This window comes from Dermacentor variabilis, chromosome 7 (assembly GCF_050947875.1).
Source record: "Dermacentor variabilis isolate Ectoservices chromosome 7, ASM5094787v1, whole genome shotgun sequence".
Classification (NCBI taxonomy): domain Eukaryota; kingdom Metazoa; phylum Arthropoda; class Arachnida; order Ixodida; family Ixodidae; genus Dermacentor; species Dermacentor variabilis.
The window spans coordinates 145,672,415-145,688,674 of NC_134574.1; the positions used below are offsets into that span (position 1 = coordinate 145,672,415).

At 45.6% G+C, this 16,260-nt stretch overlaps 1 long non-coding RNA gene across 1 annotated transcript; it reads left to right on the plus strand.

Annotated features, from left to right (window-relative positions):
- The first annotated feature begins 1,369 nt into the window (after positions 1-1,369).
- On the plus strand, positions 1,370-2,298 carry LOC142588097 (uncharacterized). The gene is made up of 2 exons (XR_012829666.1): positions 1,370-1,485; positions 2,051-2,298. It is a non-coding gene; the product is annotated as an uncharacterized LOC142588097 (long non-coding RNA).
- The last annotated feature ends 13,962 nt before the right edge of the window (positions 2,299-16,260 follow it).

The window sequence follows — 16,260 nt, forward strand, 5'->3', positions numbered from 1 at the left end:
TGCACCGGTCGGCCCGCCTGGTAACGGCCGGACTGGACTACGCGCATCGTGCGTGCTGCAGTCCGGCCGTGGCCTCGCTTTGCTCTTCACCACATTGTGGAGACTGGGCCGGCTAACGTCATTGCCGTTTCCTACACGCACAAGGTGAGTAATCCACTTTCTACGAATTCTATTCGTATCTTTCATAAGCTGAATAGATCATCGAACGTTATAACGACTTATGAAATGCCGCACGATACATTCGAGAGGAACGCGTGATTTCAAGGTTCGGTTGTCTGTGGTTAAAGAAAACTAGTCTTAGTAGCATTTCTTTCACTTATGATACCATATTTGTAGATAAATGTACTTTAATGCACCTAACGTACATCTTAGGTACTACAGGTATCCATACGTATCCCACGAATCGGGCGAAACCTCAATCTGCTACCACAGCTTTATTAGTAGTTTTATTTTTTCCCTTTTGCAACACATCCAAACAATTTTGGGAAAAATAAATATCCTATATTAAGTTGAAAGAAAGCGGAAGCGCCCTTACTATGTTACGTGGTTTACATGCCTTGCGGATGTCAAGTGCAAAAGTTTTGGTGCTTTGTTGAAATTTCTTGGAAGTAAACCAACTAAAAGGGATCATGCCTTCACTTGCCGAATCTCCGGAAATACGTATCGTTTGCATTTTGTGAATCGATTTTGTGAATATCGGGAATTGGTGGGGTATTATCCAAATCATTGCTGCCACCTCTGAAGACGCTGTAGTGGAATGCACCGTATTATCTTCCGGCGCGGTAATGCGATATCACGAGTGGTTTTACATTTGGGAAACGATCCATCGTATTCTCTCGATGTCGTCACCTTTCACAAACTTACCACTTTTGGGCGTTTGCAAAGCTGGTTTTCACACTCAATTCTTGGGTTGCCATAGATTACAGTATGTTCTGATTATTCATGAGCTCACGGTGATCTTTCTTCTGCGTTCTCTCTATTCCACGCCGGGTAACATGCTAGGGGGTTAAAGATGGAGCCGACGTCAATGTCAGGAAAAACAGAGGCTACTCATACTTACAGGACTGCTTCGACCTATCTTGAAAGTTGAAGCCCTGCCGCAAGGTTTGGATGGTGAATAAATAGGAAGGTGGGGAAACAATTACAGGATGTTATGGGCACAGCTGGGGTCATCCATACATTGTCTTGACGGAATGACAGATAATTTGCTGACGTCGTTTAGAAGTAAGGCTATGTACAAAGTCTTGATCTGAGCGAAAAAACATCACTGCTTGCGGTTGCATTGACTGGGTAACGTGGAATGGCACGCGGACCTGCCTTGGCGATTCGTGTGCTTGTTCTAACAGCTTCGTCGCTACTTTGCAGCATCGGAGCAACGCACTTTCGCGTATGCTCTCCCCCTGGGGTGCAGATGGACACGCAATTATCAGGACCTACTTTCCTCGACGCCCTCATCCGAGCGAAGACAGCAACACCTCTCTGAAAGTAACTCGTTTCTTCCTCTCCTGCTTCCATAATCTGATCCTCCACCTACAAGAAGGGCTGCCAGCGCTACAAAAATGTTAACCAATACGTGCGTGAAAAACAAATGGCTCCCAGTTTATCGTAGTATTCATATCTTATCGGTTTGTAATATTTGTATTTGTTATTACGATCTAGTGTGTTGTATTCCGTGCAGTGTAAAGCTGTCAGTTAAGCATTTCTGCCTATGATGGGTTTATGAAACTTTGGGCGGGTTGGTTGTCGTACGTTTGCAATGGGAAGCGGGGTGGACTTCGGCTGGACTATATACAGTCTGAATCAAGTATAGTACTAGTCCTCCATTGATGGCGAGCAAATGGGATAAAAAAATTGTGCGTTACTGTGGGTTGACGCGTGATTACCGGGACAATGAAAGATACAATATATCAGATTTCACTGATTGCATTATCAGAGACAATCGCAATGTCACACTCATGAGGCTACAAAAACTTCTGCGTAGCTGCTCGTTCTAGGTCGGGACAACCGGTCTCTCAACCTCTCACGCCTCGTTTCTACACTCTTTCTGCAGCACCGAGATTGACGAATGGGGGACCCTTGGCTTGCTGACTCCACGCCGCCTGAGGCTGCCTTCGATGGTCTACACTGGTCTTTGTCCCTGTGCTTTTGGCCTACGCTTTCAACTACCTACAATGGATGAAAACTTTTTTTTTTTTCGAAGCCTTGTGAAACCATAACTGTCGACATCTGGTTTCTCCAGGGGGACGAAGATTGCAAGCGATTTAGATTTCAAGAATAAAGACACGACTGTTTTCACAATTTCTGCGCACTGTTTCCTTTATGCGAACACCACGTTGTTTCCCCAAAATACACTCGTTTCCTTGTTTTGCGGTAACAATCCCGGTGGCAATACATGTCACGCTCAGGGCGGAGGAAACGAGAGCTTAGTTTGACGTCGTCGAATGAAAGGTTGGTTTCAAATATCTGGCGAGTCGCTTCATGTAATCAATGATTCCATGGTAGACAGGAACGAAGAACAGCTACGACGGCAATGGCTGCACGTGTATTTAAACAGCGTCCTCGTTGCGCCGTCAGTTTTCTGATGTAGCGGTGAGTAATGCGTGCAGAAGCTGTCCCGTCATTTTGTTCTTTAATGATAACCTGATTAAGAGTATGAAATATCGCCGGGTTGATTGACAAGCAACATATCTGAAGGCTTCGCACCCGTGCCAATCCAGATAGCTCAGTGATAAAACACCGATTTCAGGGACACGTCGGCTAAGACAGGATTTTCGACCTTTTTTTTTTTATTGAAGTGAATATTAGGAGAGGTTGGCGCCTTTATAGTGGCATCGCCTACTGCTTGTCACTTGGCAAAGGACACAAATTTGCGTAAAAATGGAGAATAGCGATACGAAATATGGCACTCAGTAAAACACTGGAGGAATATAAAATATACAGTCGAACAGTGCATCAGTCGCAAAGTTGTGTGCATTAGTTCAGTCCACGTACGCATATATAAAGTCAGATATTTTGTACAGCCAAAACACACAACTCATGTAATGCACTGCAAGTGCAGAACAGAATTATACATATTCCGTAAAAGTTGCGATCACCACATTAACCAATTATGAACCACAGAAAACGCTTGTTACTCATTTAGCGTATTCGGATCATCTGATACCTAATCTTTTCCCAATATGCTGATGTCCTCTAAAAACTTTTTCAGAGCAAGAAACGCTCTTTTTTGAAGGCCCGCAGTTGGCCATGGGCCAAGTATCTTGACCTTTTACGATGTCTTCAAGACGCCCCAAGCCATAAACACTGTGGGAATCGATGTAAGCGAAGCTTTCTGGGCTGTTTGCTTTGATTGACGAAGATTACCGGTGATGTTCACGGCGAATGTTTAATTTCTTCAAAGTTTTGTCAATACCAGAGCGGTGAGTTGATGTCAAACGCTACCTTGCGTGCATCAGTGCTGTTTGTCTGCGTAATACGCAAAACTCAAAGGGAGAGGTGTTTGCTTGAGGCGTTGTTGACCGCCACATATGTATGACACAACTTCTGAGCGGGTTAAGCATTATTATTTCCTCGCATGGCACATCGCACCGTGGCAGAAGCCTCATCGTCATCAGCCTGTTTTATGTCCACTGCCGGACGAAGGCGTCTCCTGTCCTGCGCCAATCGATTCCACCTATATAGCGTTCGCGAATTTCCTAATTTCAACGCTCCACTGAGACTTCAGCCGTTCTGGACTGCATTTCCCTTCTCCTGGTACCCATTCTGTAAACCTAATGGCCTGACGGTTATGTATCAGGCGCATTTACATGACCTGCCCAGCTCCATTTTTTTTTTCTCTTGATGTGCAAAAGCAATAAACTTGAATTGGGTGATGTGGATGTACGTGCCTGAACCACAATCGGATTTTGAAGGAGGCCGTAGCGGCGCACTCCTGATTAATTTTGACACCGTGATTTTCTTTAACGTGTCGCCAAATCTAAGCGGGCGAGCGTTTTTTATTTCTGCCTCCGTCAAACTGCGGCTGCCTCGGTCAAATCCGCGACGTCGAGCAATGTCATAGCCACAAAGCTATCGCAACGGCCACGGATGTGTTTACTTGACGTGCCACCGCTTCCGTCGTGTAGCTTAGACCCTGCGGCTCTGCTTCTCCGCCCTGCGTAAGTTGTCCGCTAGACATATTCGCATGGTTTTATTATTCAGAAACGCAGAAACGCGCCGTACCACACCTGGAACTTAGGTTTATCCAGCGTTTCCTTTCTTGGCCACGTCACCTCAACCCCACCCCCACTCCCCTGTATTTGAATGTTAACTGCGAGGGAAGAGTGGCAAGGTTGTTAATCACTCCTTTCGCGACTGAGTCGGTTCTATCCATTCTCTGCCTCCTCTCCCCCTCCTCTCAATTCAATCCAGCTTCCCTCTGTAGATAAGTAAGCACTTGCGGGAAGTCACGGATAATTACAGCTGTTGAGGGGCTAATGTGGCGATGACCCGGGAGCTGCAGAGGGCATTGTGCACATTCGACGCGGTGCGGTGCAAAGCAGTTCCTCAGGTCTCTTTTCTTTTGCGCCACGCTCCTTCCACGCATAGAACTTTTCATCGGGCGAGGAGGATGGGGCGCGCGGTGAACCTTTCCTCCTCTCTTGCATGGGCGATACGGCGCGGCGCTGCTTGAAAGTATTGCTGTCAAGCGCTGGGCAACGATTTCGAGATGTTTTAGCTCGTACTCTGCGAAATTTACGCCAGGTCCTTTCATATAAAGTCGTCAGGGAAGCCTTTCGGTGCATCGGTAACTACAGTTGGCGGAAATATTTCTTGGGGGCGCAAAAATGTGACGCACTTTGTCAGCGCGTCCCATTTAATGAATAAAAAAAACTTCTAAAAAGCGATTGCTTTGGTTGTATCATAAATAAAAAGCAATCGTAATCTACATTTACTCAACAAAAAACGAAAGTATTTCTATCACTAGAGTGTCGCAAGTCAGGGCCAGCCAAGACGAATGCCTACCCAATCCAGAAGAAGATGGTGGCGTGCGACGAGGCGGCATTTGATCCTGCTATAACACAATATCAGCGAGTTATGCTACGATTATATTGCTAAAAGCTGTTGAACAGCTACAATTAACTTCTGTGTCCATTTTCTATGAATAAAATTTTGTGGCGTCGAAACCACTGGCGGCGAGGCTATGCACTCGACCAGCAAAGTGCGCTCCGTGAACGCTCTCTGACCGGAATGCACTCTTCTGCGAGTATACTCAGCTTGCGACGTTTATATTTGGGAAAGCTGACTGCACTCTCCGTAAGTGCACTTAACTTGCCCGCTTGACAAGGGTATTACATTCCGCACTTTCAGTGCCGGAAGGCTGTGACTTTATAGGTATCTTCCTGCTTTTCCGCCAGAGAAAACGCCAGTTGCATTTAACTTTTTCTTTTGCTTCATTATTTCTTCAAGTGACGGCAGATCCTCGGAACTATATAACGGTGATATTGGTTAGATAATCTGGAAAATAAAATCATGCTAAACAGCGTCCGTCATCAAACCCTGTAATAACCCTTAAATTCATAATGTAATTGTCACCCCTTACCTCGTCTAGTTTTTCCCCAATTGTGCAGCACTTTTCGTGCTAAATTGCCAACTCGAAACAAGAGTAGCAAGGAGTTGAGAAATTAGCCAATGTACTAAAGGAGAGAGCCGAGGTAACAGCCAAACAGGAAGGAAAAGCGAAAATTGACAAATTTAACCGTTGTTTGTGAAACTATTTTTGGATCACACCTTTTTATTCAAAAACGAAGTAGAGAAAACGCCGCGGGGAGTGCAGAATGATTCTATGTGTTTCGAATGACGCTTCTACAGTTGTCAGTCGCGGAACCAGACGTAGCCACGTCCCTGCTGTGCTTACGTGAGTGTTTTCCTAACCTTCCACGGTGGACGCAGTACGTATAGAACCACAGCGTCCTGCGCTCTTGCACGGTTCTGGCAGCCACGCATCATTACGCAACTACCCACATAAAGATATTAATCTGTTTTCTCACTTGGTAGTGCTGTAAACGAGGGATCCAAAGAAATGTGACTGTTCTGCAAATATATATTTCTCTATAGTTATTTCAGAGCTAATTCAATAATCTCTACTAGAAATCTTTATTTTACGCTTTCGCTTGTTCACTTGTTGGCCGTGTTCTTCCTGCGCTTCTTTCGCGTGCTAGTCCATTTGAAATGGTTCCTGCACTCTCAAGCAAAGTAGAGGTGAATCTCACAGACGCACCCGTGAGATACACCCTATTTCATTTATCTTTTGCGGCTTTACGCCTTCGTTTATTTATTTATTTTTTTGGCGAATGGTTGGAATTATTTACATATGTACTAGTAAAGGTTCTCGCTTACCCCCCTCGTCATTTGCGTAGAAAAGTTACCTTGGTTTGCCCCCCCCCCCACAATATATATATATATATATATATATATATATATATATATATATATATATATATATATATATATCCAGGGTACGTGCCTGGCGACCACAGCCAGTTGAAAAGTCGAAGGAAGAGGCAAATAAAGCTTCAATTTAGCAAGCCTCTAGACTACAGCTGTCATTTCCAAAGCACATAGGCTCATTACCATCGAAGTGGGGAGCGCTTAACTTGCGAATTCCACGCCGTTCTGAGAAAGCCATGGTCCGCGTCAGCTAAGACGATAAACCACCGCGAGGTTCGATTAGCTAGCGAGCTCCCCTCGAGTCCGGCCGTGGATAAACAAACCAGAGAGGCAGTCTTGGCGTTTGACTGCCGTTCGTGTCACGCTCAATAAAGGGGGAGTGCGAGGGGGGGGGTGACGGCTTGGGTGAGAAAAGCTGCGTATTCTTGCAGATCTAATTGGGAGCACGGCTCAGCATCGGTGGGGAAGGGAAGGTGGGAGAAAAAGTAGGAAAAGAGGTGCGACTCAATGGGCGCTTCATGGATTGATCTGTGAGTCACACTGGTGGAACCTTCCCCTCGCTGTTTCGCGGAATAAAACCGTATCGGCATCCATCAATAACTGATTGGCTCTGCCTCATTCCCCACACTGTGCGAAAGTGCCAGCTTTCGACAAATCTGATCTTCCCCCTCCTCGCTCCCCCCTTTCACGCTCCTTGTCTATTATCTCGAGGCTGTCAGAAATTTCAGTGGAACAAGGTCACGGAGTATCAGTAACTCACGGAAAAGTTATCTTTGCGATGAAGCGACAGCTGCGGGCACGGAGATTGGGCACAGCGACGCAGACCGAGGAGTATCGGCACAAATTTCTCCGACCTCGCGTACAACTTCATTACTTCAGAGAAGACAAAGAAATTCGACTCATGTACCGAGTACTGCATTGGCGCTCCAGTTACTTTTGTGCCTGAATGCACGAAACGACGTTTTGTTAAGAATATAACTGGAACGCCAATACATTTCTCTGCAAAGTTCGAGAATTATACTTCGAAAATGGTGGCATCCTGATAATTCGTTCCAAGTAGATCCGCCTTGCGAACTCCACGGCTATAATTTGTAAATTGCATTATGGGCCGTAAGGTAATTAGTTAAAGAGTTCATTAGATAATATTGGTTGATTAGGTAATTATGTGTTTGAATTTTTTTATGCAAGTAATGTCCGCCTCTTCGTGTAGAACAGCTGATGAACTAGAAATGTGTTATCTGCCACAGGCCAACTTTGAAGAAATTTTGAAAGTGGTCGCCAGTACGCCCGACATATTCCGGTATACAGCCATCTTCAGCTACATATTCCTAAGCAAAGGTCCGTTCTTTCTTTCCTTTTTCAGATTATGAAATAATTAAAATTGTGGCTTAAATGAATTCGAGCGTGGACAGTTGCGGTAATTTCATGCTGCAAAATAAATTTTGAGTCAGCAGGAGGTTACGTTCACTCTCAGGAGTCCGCGCGAATGTCGGTATTCATTTGTCCTGTGTACGGCCTGCATGATTCACATTCTGCACTCTCAGTGCCGGAAGGCTGTGTTCTAATTATTCCTAGTCTGCTTAACTGTGTTTCCTTTGCCGCGTGTTGTGCGCAAAAACGAACAGATCACTCACATTATTTTTTCCCTGATAAGTTATGCATAAAATTGCCCTTCCGATGCACAGCGGTGCGCAAAATGTTAGGTTATGTCAGGTTACGGGTTTTGACCACCACGAGGGACACCGCAGTGGAGGCCTCCGTATTCTTTTTAAGCGATGTAGTGTCTATTACTTTTGACTTCGACGAACACTTTTCTTGCATTAAATATCCGAGAATGCGCCTAAGTGGTTGGGAGTCGAACACATGACTTCGTGGTAAGCAGCGCAACGCTATTTAGACAACGAGCGGTTTAGTAAAGTAGAAAAATGTGAATGTGAAATAAAAGCAATTTGTTCTAATACGAGTCTATTGACACAAGTCATTTCCTGTTAACTCGTTTTTATATCCTATTGTTGGTTTTTACCCGGAAAACGAGGTCTCTCTTCTTCCTGTTTTAAAGGAAAATTAGGCCCCTACGATTGACAGGCCCAGCTTGCACATGAGAACTGTCCTCCATATTTCGTATTCATGCAACCACTTGAAAGAATCAGCTGCAACCCCTCGGCTTCAGCCCCCTTCCCCCTTGTAATGTAGCTAACACAACTAATGATCGTCGCTTTTTGAACATTTCGACTTTTTTTTGTCATCGTACTCTACACGTCCACTTGACAATATCCACGACTGCGTCTTTCCATCGATCATCAACGGCCATTGTTGACTAGACCTAAGACAAGTCCTGGGGTCGAAATGCTGGCTCGTAAAGCATACCTGCTTCAACCAGTGTTGAACTTTTTCACGTCCATTGACTAAAGAAGCGGCCACGTGCAGACAAGCGTGACTCATCGAGGAAGTTCGCCTTACGCCGGTAGGGGAAAGACGAGCGCTGGCGTCGGGAGTGAGACTTGACGTGGGGGAGGGCACGCCATACCACGCATGGGAGGGAGCCACCGTGCAGAAGAAATAGTTCTCTCGCTCCCTGCCTCACTCTCTCTCTCTCCCTCTCTTACTATGGGATCACGTGGTCGAAAAAAAAACGCTTAAAATGAGAGCACTCGCAGTGCACCACCCTTTTCTGCACCGGTCGGCCCGCCTGGTCACGGCCGGACTGGACTACGCGCATCGTGCGTGCTGCAGTCCGGCCGTGGCCTGGCTTTGCACTTCACCATTTTGTGAAGACAGGGCCGGCTAACGACACTATTGTTTCCTACACGCAGAAGGTGAGTAATCCACCTTCTACGAATTTTATTCGTATCTTTCATAAGCTGAATAGGTCATCGAACGTTATAACGACTTATGAAATGCCGCACGATTCATTCCAGAGGAACGCGTGATTTCAAGGTTCGGTTGTCTGTGGTTAAAGAAAACTAGTCTTAGTAGCATTTCTTTCACTTATGATAGCATATTTGTAGATGAATGTACTTTAATGCACCTAACGTACATGTTAGGTATACGTATCCCACGAATCGGGTTAAACCTCAGTCTTCCACCACAGCGTTATTAGTATTTTTATTTTTTCCCTTTTGCAAACACGTCCAAACAATTTTGTAAAAAAAGATATCGTATAGTAAGTTGAATGAAAGCGGAGCCTGCCTAACCATGTTACGCGGTTTACATGCCTTGCGGTTGCCAAGTGCGAAAGTTTTAGTGCTGTGTTGAAATTTCATGGAAGTAAACCAAGTAAAAGATCATGCCTTCACTTGCCCAATCTCCGGAAATACACATCGTTTGCATTTCGTGAATCAATATTGTGAATATCGGGAATTGGTGGGGTAATATCCAAATCATTGCTGCACCTCTGAAGACACTGTAGTCGAATTCCTGCGCGGTAATACGATATAGCGAGTGGTTTTACATTTGGGAAACCATCCGTCGGATTCTCCCGATGTCGTCACCTTTCAGAAACTTGCCACTTTCGGGCGTTTGCAAAGCTGGTTTTCACACTCAATTCTTGGGTTGCCATAGATTACAGTATGTTCTGATTATTCATGAGCTCACGGTGATCTTTCTTCTGCCTTCTCTCTATTCCATGCCGGGTAACATGCTAGGGGGTTAAAGATGGCGCCGACGTCAATGTCTGGGAAAACAGAGGCTACTCATACTTACAGGACTGCTTGGACATATTTTGAAACTTGGAGAAGCCCTGCCGCAAGGTTTGGATCGTGAATAAATAAGAACGTAGATAAACAATTACAGGATGTTATGGGCATAGCTAGGGGCATCCGTACATTGTCTTGACGGAATGACAGATAATTTTCTGACGTCGTTTAGAAGTAAGGCTATGTACAAAGTCCTGTACTGTGCGAAAATACATCACTGCGTGCGGTTACATTGGCTGGGTAACGTGGAATGGCACGCGCACTTGGCGTGGCTGATCGTGTGCTTGTTCTAACAGCTTCGTCGTTGCTTTGCAGCATCTGAGCAACGCACATTCGCGTATGCTCTCCCCCTGGGGTGCAGATGGACACGCAATTATCAGGACCTACTTTCGTCGATGCCCTCATCCGAGCGAAGACAGCAACACCTCTCTGAAGGTAACTCGTTTCTTCCTCTCCTGCTTCCATAATCTGATCCTCCACCTACAAGAAGGGCTGCTAGCGCTACAAAAATGTTAACCAATTCGTACGTGAAAAACAAATGGCTCCCAGTTTATCGTAGTATTCATTTCTTATCCGGTTTGTAATACTTGTATTTGTTATTACGATCTAGTGTGCTGTATTCCGTGCAATATAGATCTGTCAGTTAAGCATATGTGCCTATGATGGGTTTATGAAACTTTGGGCGGGTTGGTTGTCGTACATTTGCAATGGGAAGCGGGGTGGACTTCGCCTGGGCTATATACAGGGCGAATCAAGTATAGTACTAGTCCTCCATTGATGGCGAGCACATGGGATGAAAAAATTGTGCGTTACTGTGGGTTGACACGTGATTACCGGGACAATGACAGATACAATATATCAGATTTCACTGATTGCAGTATCAGAGACAATCGCGACGTGACACTCGTGGGGCTACAGAAAAGGGTTACGGAGCTGCTCGTTCTAGGTCGGGACAACCGGTCTCTCCACCTCTCACGCCTCGTTTGTACACTCTTTCTGCAGCACCGAGATTGACGAATGGGGGACCCTTGGCTTGCTGGCTCCACGCCGCCTGAGGCTGCCTTCGATGGTCTACACTGGTCTTTGTCCCTGTGCTTTTGGCCTACGCTTTCAACTACCTGCAATGGCTGAACTTTTTTTTTTTTGAAGCCTTGTGAAACCATAACTGTCGACATCTGGTTTCTCCAGGGGGACGAAGATTGCAAGCGATTTTAGATTTCAAGAATAAAGACACGACTGTTTTACCACTTTCTGCGCACTGTTTGCTTTATACAGACACCACGTTGTTTCCCCAAAATACACTCGTTTCCTTGATTTCCCGTAATAATCCCGCTGGCAATACATGTCACGCTCAGGGCGGAGGAAACGAGAGCTTAGTTTGGCGTCGTCGAATGAAAGGTTGGTTTCAAATATCTGGCGAGTCGCTTCATGTAATCAACGATCCCATGGTAGACAGGAACGAACAACAGCTACGACGGCAATGGCTGCACGTGTATTTAAACAGCGTCCTCGTTGCGCCGTCACTTTTCTGATGTTGCGGTGAGTAATGCGTGCAGAAGCTATCCCGTTATTTTGTTCTTTAATAATAACCTGATTAAGAGTATGAAATATTGCCGGGTTGATTGACAAGCAATATATCTGAAGGCTTCGCAGCCGTGCCAATCCAGATAGCTCAGTGATAAAACATCGATTTCAGGGACACGTCGGATAAGACAGTATTTTCGACCTTTCTTTTATTGAAGTGAATATTAGGAGAGGTTGGCGCCTTTATAGTGGCATCGCCTACTGCTTGTCACTTGGCAAAGGACAAATGTTTGCTTAAAAATGGAGAATAGCGATACGAAATATGGCACTCTGTAGAACACTGGATGAATATAAGATATACAGTCCAACAGTGCATCAGTCGCAAAGTTCTGTGCATTAGTTCAGTCCACGTACGCATATATAAAGTCAGATATTTTGTATAGCCAAAACACACAACTCATGTAATGCACTGCAAGTGCAGAACAGAATTATACATATTCCGTAAAAGTTGCGATCACCACATAAACCAATTATGAACCACAGACAACGCTTGTGTTACTCATTTAGCGTATTCGCATCATCTGATACCTAATCTTTTCCCAATATGCTGATGTCCTCTAAAGACTTTTTGAGAGCAAGAAACGCTCTTTCTTGAAGGCCCGCAGTTGGCCATGGGCCAAGTATCTTGACCTTTTACGATGTCTTCAAGACACCCCAAACCATAAAGATGATATCTTATCTTTAATATCCCATACGTACAAAACACTCTGAAGACTGCTATTTGTATCCTCGCCTTCTCGAAAGCCTATTAAGTTCATGTTTTTGGCGGGAGAACGCTGCCGGAGTGCCGCAAGCCATATTGTGGATTGCGTCGAGCGGAGAAAGCAGCTTGAAATAGAATGACGATTATCAGCAGAAGTACGCGTTCTGGGGTTAGTTGCTTCGTAGCTTTCAAAACATGAACCGCCAAGAAAGACAGCATACCAATGAAAAAATACCAATGACAGGACAAGGCGCTATTTTCAACATCTCATGGCTCTATATTAAGCCGCTTTTTATAAAGCCGCTTTTGACCTCAACAAACAGTTGCAAGTAGCGCCTTGACCTGACATTGTTGTTTCGTCATTCGTACAGCTGTCTCGCTTGGCGCTTAATCATTTCAATATGATTGTCCGCCTTCTGGGTAGCTTTCGTGCGGTGCATGGTGAACTTGTTGCTCGTTATTGTTAGTGGATTCCTGGATTTGGAAGCAGACTCTGGAGATGCAATTATTCGTGATTACAGCGTACCGTAAATGAAAAGTGGCAGGAGCAGTCACATTCGTGTTCTAACAGTGTCAGCTCAGTCAGTCGCATACAAAAGTCTAGAGTAAATAACACTGCTGCTACAGCTACCACGAAATAGCAGAGGTTGAGCTCGGTGCTCGTGAATCTCCGGCAGGCCAAAAGTTGTTGCGCAATTCACAGAAAACTTCAGGATAGTGTACCACTTGTCGGGAATGTACGCGCGTTACACCAAAAAATATGCAGAAAAGAAAAAAAAAACGAATCGATACAACGGGACGAATCCAAAGGAAGTGGCCACACCGCCCCGCTCACTATGAGCGTTGCCTGCTTCAAGATACGACAGCACACAGCAGAGCAATTAAAGAGTTATTTTCTGGTCCGTACTCCCGATTAGTCTTTCCCAGTACCAACAAAGAAGTTTTCCTTTTTATCACACTTTCTGAAGAAGGCACACAGAGCATTGGTGACGCATTAAGTGCATGCAGGTAACTGGACGGGCCAGGCGAAACGAAAGAGAGTAGGCGTCGTCATCGTAGAGTGACTTTATCTCATCCGTTTATTTTCTTAAAAAAAAAAAAACACCGATGCAGTGAAAATATTCGATCGCCAATCAAATAACGCTCTCACAGTCACCATCAAACGTGTTCTACTTCTGCGTCTACGCGCCATAATGCAAGCGCGCGAAAACTGGCTTTTCCCGCCAAAACCGACACAGCTGTGGGGTCAACGAGTAAAAGGACACACGTTACACTGCCGCAAGCAGAGACAGATTACAAGGCCTGCATTCGATTTATTCATTTCACTTTCTTTCGCGGGCGATGCCCATGTGTCTAGTATTCGAGCTTGCCAGTGTACTCAGCGCTTAAAAGAATTTCGATGTATTATCTCTCCAGTGTCAGAGATTACATAAGCAAGACAATGAGATTTAGAAACATTTCTGCATAAAACAAAGGCAACAAGAATGGGGGCATAAATTTCTTTCTTGCAAAGAAGGAAAGCGGGAAAGTTCACCTTAGGGTTAACAAAAATTATGCAGATCCCAGGCACTGTGGGAATCGATGTAAGCGAAGCTTTCTGTGCTGTTTGCTTTGATTGACGAAGATTAGTGGTGATGTCCACGGCCAATGTTCAATTTCTTCAAAGTTTTGTCAATACGAGAGTGGTGAGTTGAAGTCAAACGTTACCTTGCGTGCATCAGTGCTGTTTGCCTGCGTAATACACAAAACTCAAAGGGAGAGGTGTTTGCTTGAGGCGTTGTTGAGCGCCACATATGTATGACACAACTTCTGAGCTGGTTGAGCATTATTATTTCCTCGCATGGCACATCGCAACGTGGCAGAAGCCTCATCGTCATCAGCCTGTTTTATGTCCACTGCCGGACGAAGGCGTCTCCTGTCCTGCGCCAATCGATGCCACCTATATAGCGTCCGCGAATTTCCTGATTTCAACGCTCCACCTAGACTTCTGCCGTTCTCGACTGCATTTCCCTTCTCCTGGTACCCATTCTGTAACCCTAATAGCCTGACGGTTATCTAACAGGCGTATTTACATGACCTGCCCAGCTCCATTTGTTTTTTCTCTTGATGTGCAGAAGCAATAAACTTGAATTGGGTGATGTGGATGTACGTGCCTGAACCACAATCGGATTTTGAAGAAGGCCGTAGCGGCGCACTCCGGATTAATTTTGACACCGTGATTTTCTTTAACCTGTCGCCAAATCTAAGTGGGCGAGCGTTTTTTATTTCTGCCTCCGTCAAAATGCGGCTGCCTCGGTCAAATCCGCGACGTCTAGCAATGTCATAGCCACAAAGCTATCGCAACGGCCACGGATGTGTTTACTTGACGTGCCACCGCTTCCGTCGTGTAGCTTAGACCCTGCGGCTCTGCTTCTGCGCCCTGCGTAAGTTGTCCGCTAGACATATTCGCATGGTTTTATTATTCAGAAACGCAGAAACGCGCCGTACCACACCTGGAACTTATGTTTATGCAGCGTTTCCTTGCCTGCCCACGTCACCTCACCCCCCCCCCCCCCCTGTATTTGAATGTTAACTGCGAGGGAAGAGGGGCAAGGCTGTTAATCACTCGTTTCGCGACTGAGTCGATTCTACCCATTCTCTGCCTCCTCTCCCCCTCCTCTCAATTCTATCCAGCTTCCCTCTGTAGATAAGTAAGCACTTGCAGGACGTCACGGATAATTACAGCTGTTGAGGGGCTAATGTGGCGACGACCCGGGAGCTGCAGAGGGTATTGTGCACATTCGACGCGGTGCGGTGCAAAGCAGTTCCTCAGGTCTCTTTTCTTTTCTGCCACGCTCCTTCCACGCATAGAACTTTTCATCGGGCTAGGAGGATCGGGCGCGCGGCGAGCCTTTCCTCCTCTCTCGCTTGTGCGATCCGGCGCGACGCTGCTTGAAAGTATTGCTGCCACGTGCTGGGCAACGATTTCGAGATGTTTTAGCTCGTACTCTGCGAAATTTACGCCAGGTCCTTTCATATAAAGTCGTCAGGGAAGCCTTTCGGTGCATCGGTAACTACAGTTGGCGGAAATATTTCTTGGGGGCGCAAAAATGTGACGCGCTTTGTCAGCGTGTCCCGTTTAATGAATAAAAGAACTTCTACAAAGCGATTGCTTTGGTTGTATTATAAATAAAAAACAATCGTAATCTACATTTACTCAACAAAAAACTAAAGTATTTCTATCACTAGAGTGTCGCAAGTCAGGGCCAGCCAAGACGAATGCCTACCCAATCCAGAAGAAGATGGTGGCGTGCGACGAGGCGGCATTTGATCCTGCTATGACACAATATCAGCGAGCTATGCTAAGATTATTCTGCTAAAAGCTGTTCTTCCTGCGCTTCTTTCGTGTGCTAGTCCACTTGAAGTGGTTCCTTCACTCTCAAGCAAAGTAGAGGTGAATCTCACAGACGCACCCGTGAGATACACCCTATTTCATTTATGTTTTGCGGGTTTACGCCTTCGTTTATTTATTTTATTTTTTTGGCGAACGGTTGGAATTATTTACATATGTACTAGTAAAGGTTCTCGCTTACCCCCCTCGTCATTTGCATAGAAAAGTTACCTTGGTTTGCCTCCCCCCCCCCCCCCAAAAAAAAAAGAATATCCAGGGAACGTGCCTGGCGACCGCAGCCAGTTGAAAAGTCCAAGGAAGAGGCAAAGAAAGCTTCAATTTAGCAAGCCTCTCGACTACAGCTGTCATTTCCAAAGCACATAGGCTCATTAACATCGAAGTGGGGAGCGCTTAACTTGCGAACTCCACGCCGTTCTGAGAAAGCCATGGTCCGCGTCAGCGAAGACGATAAACCACCG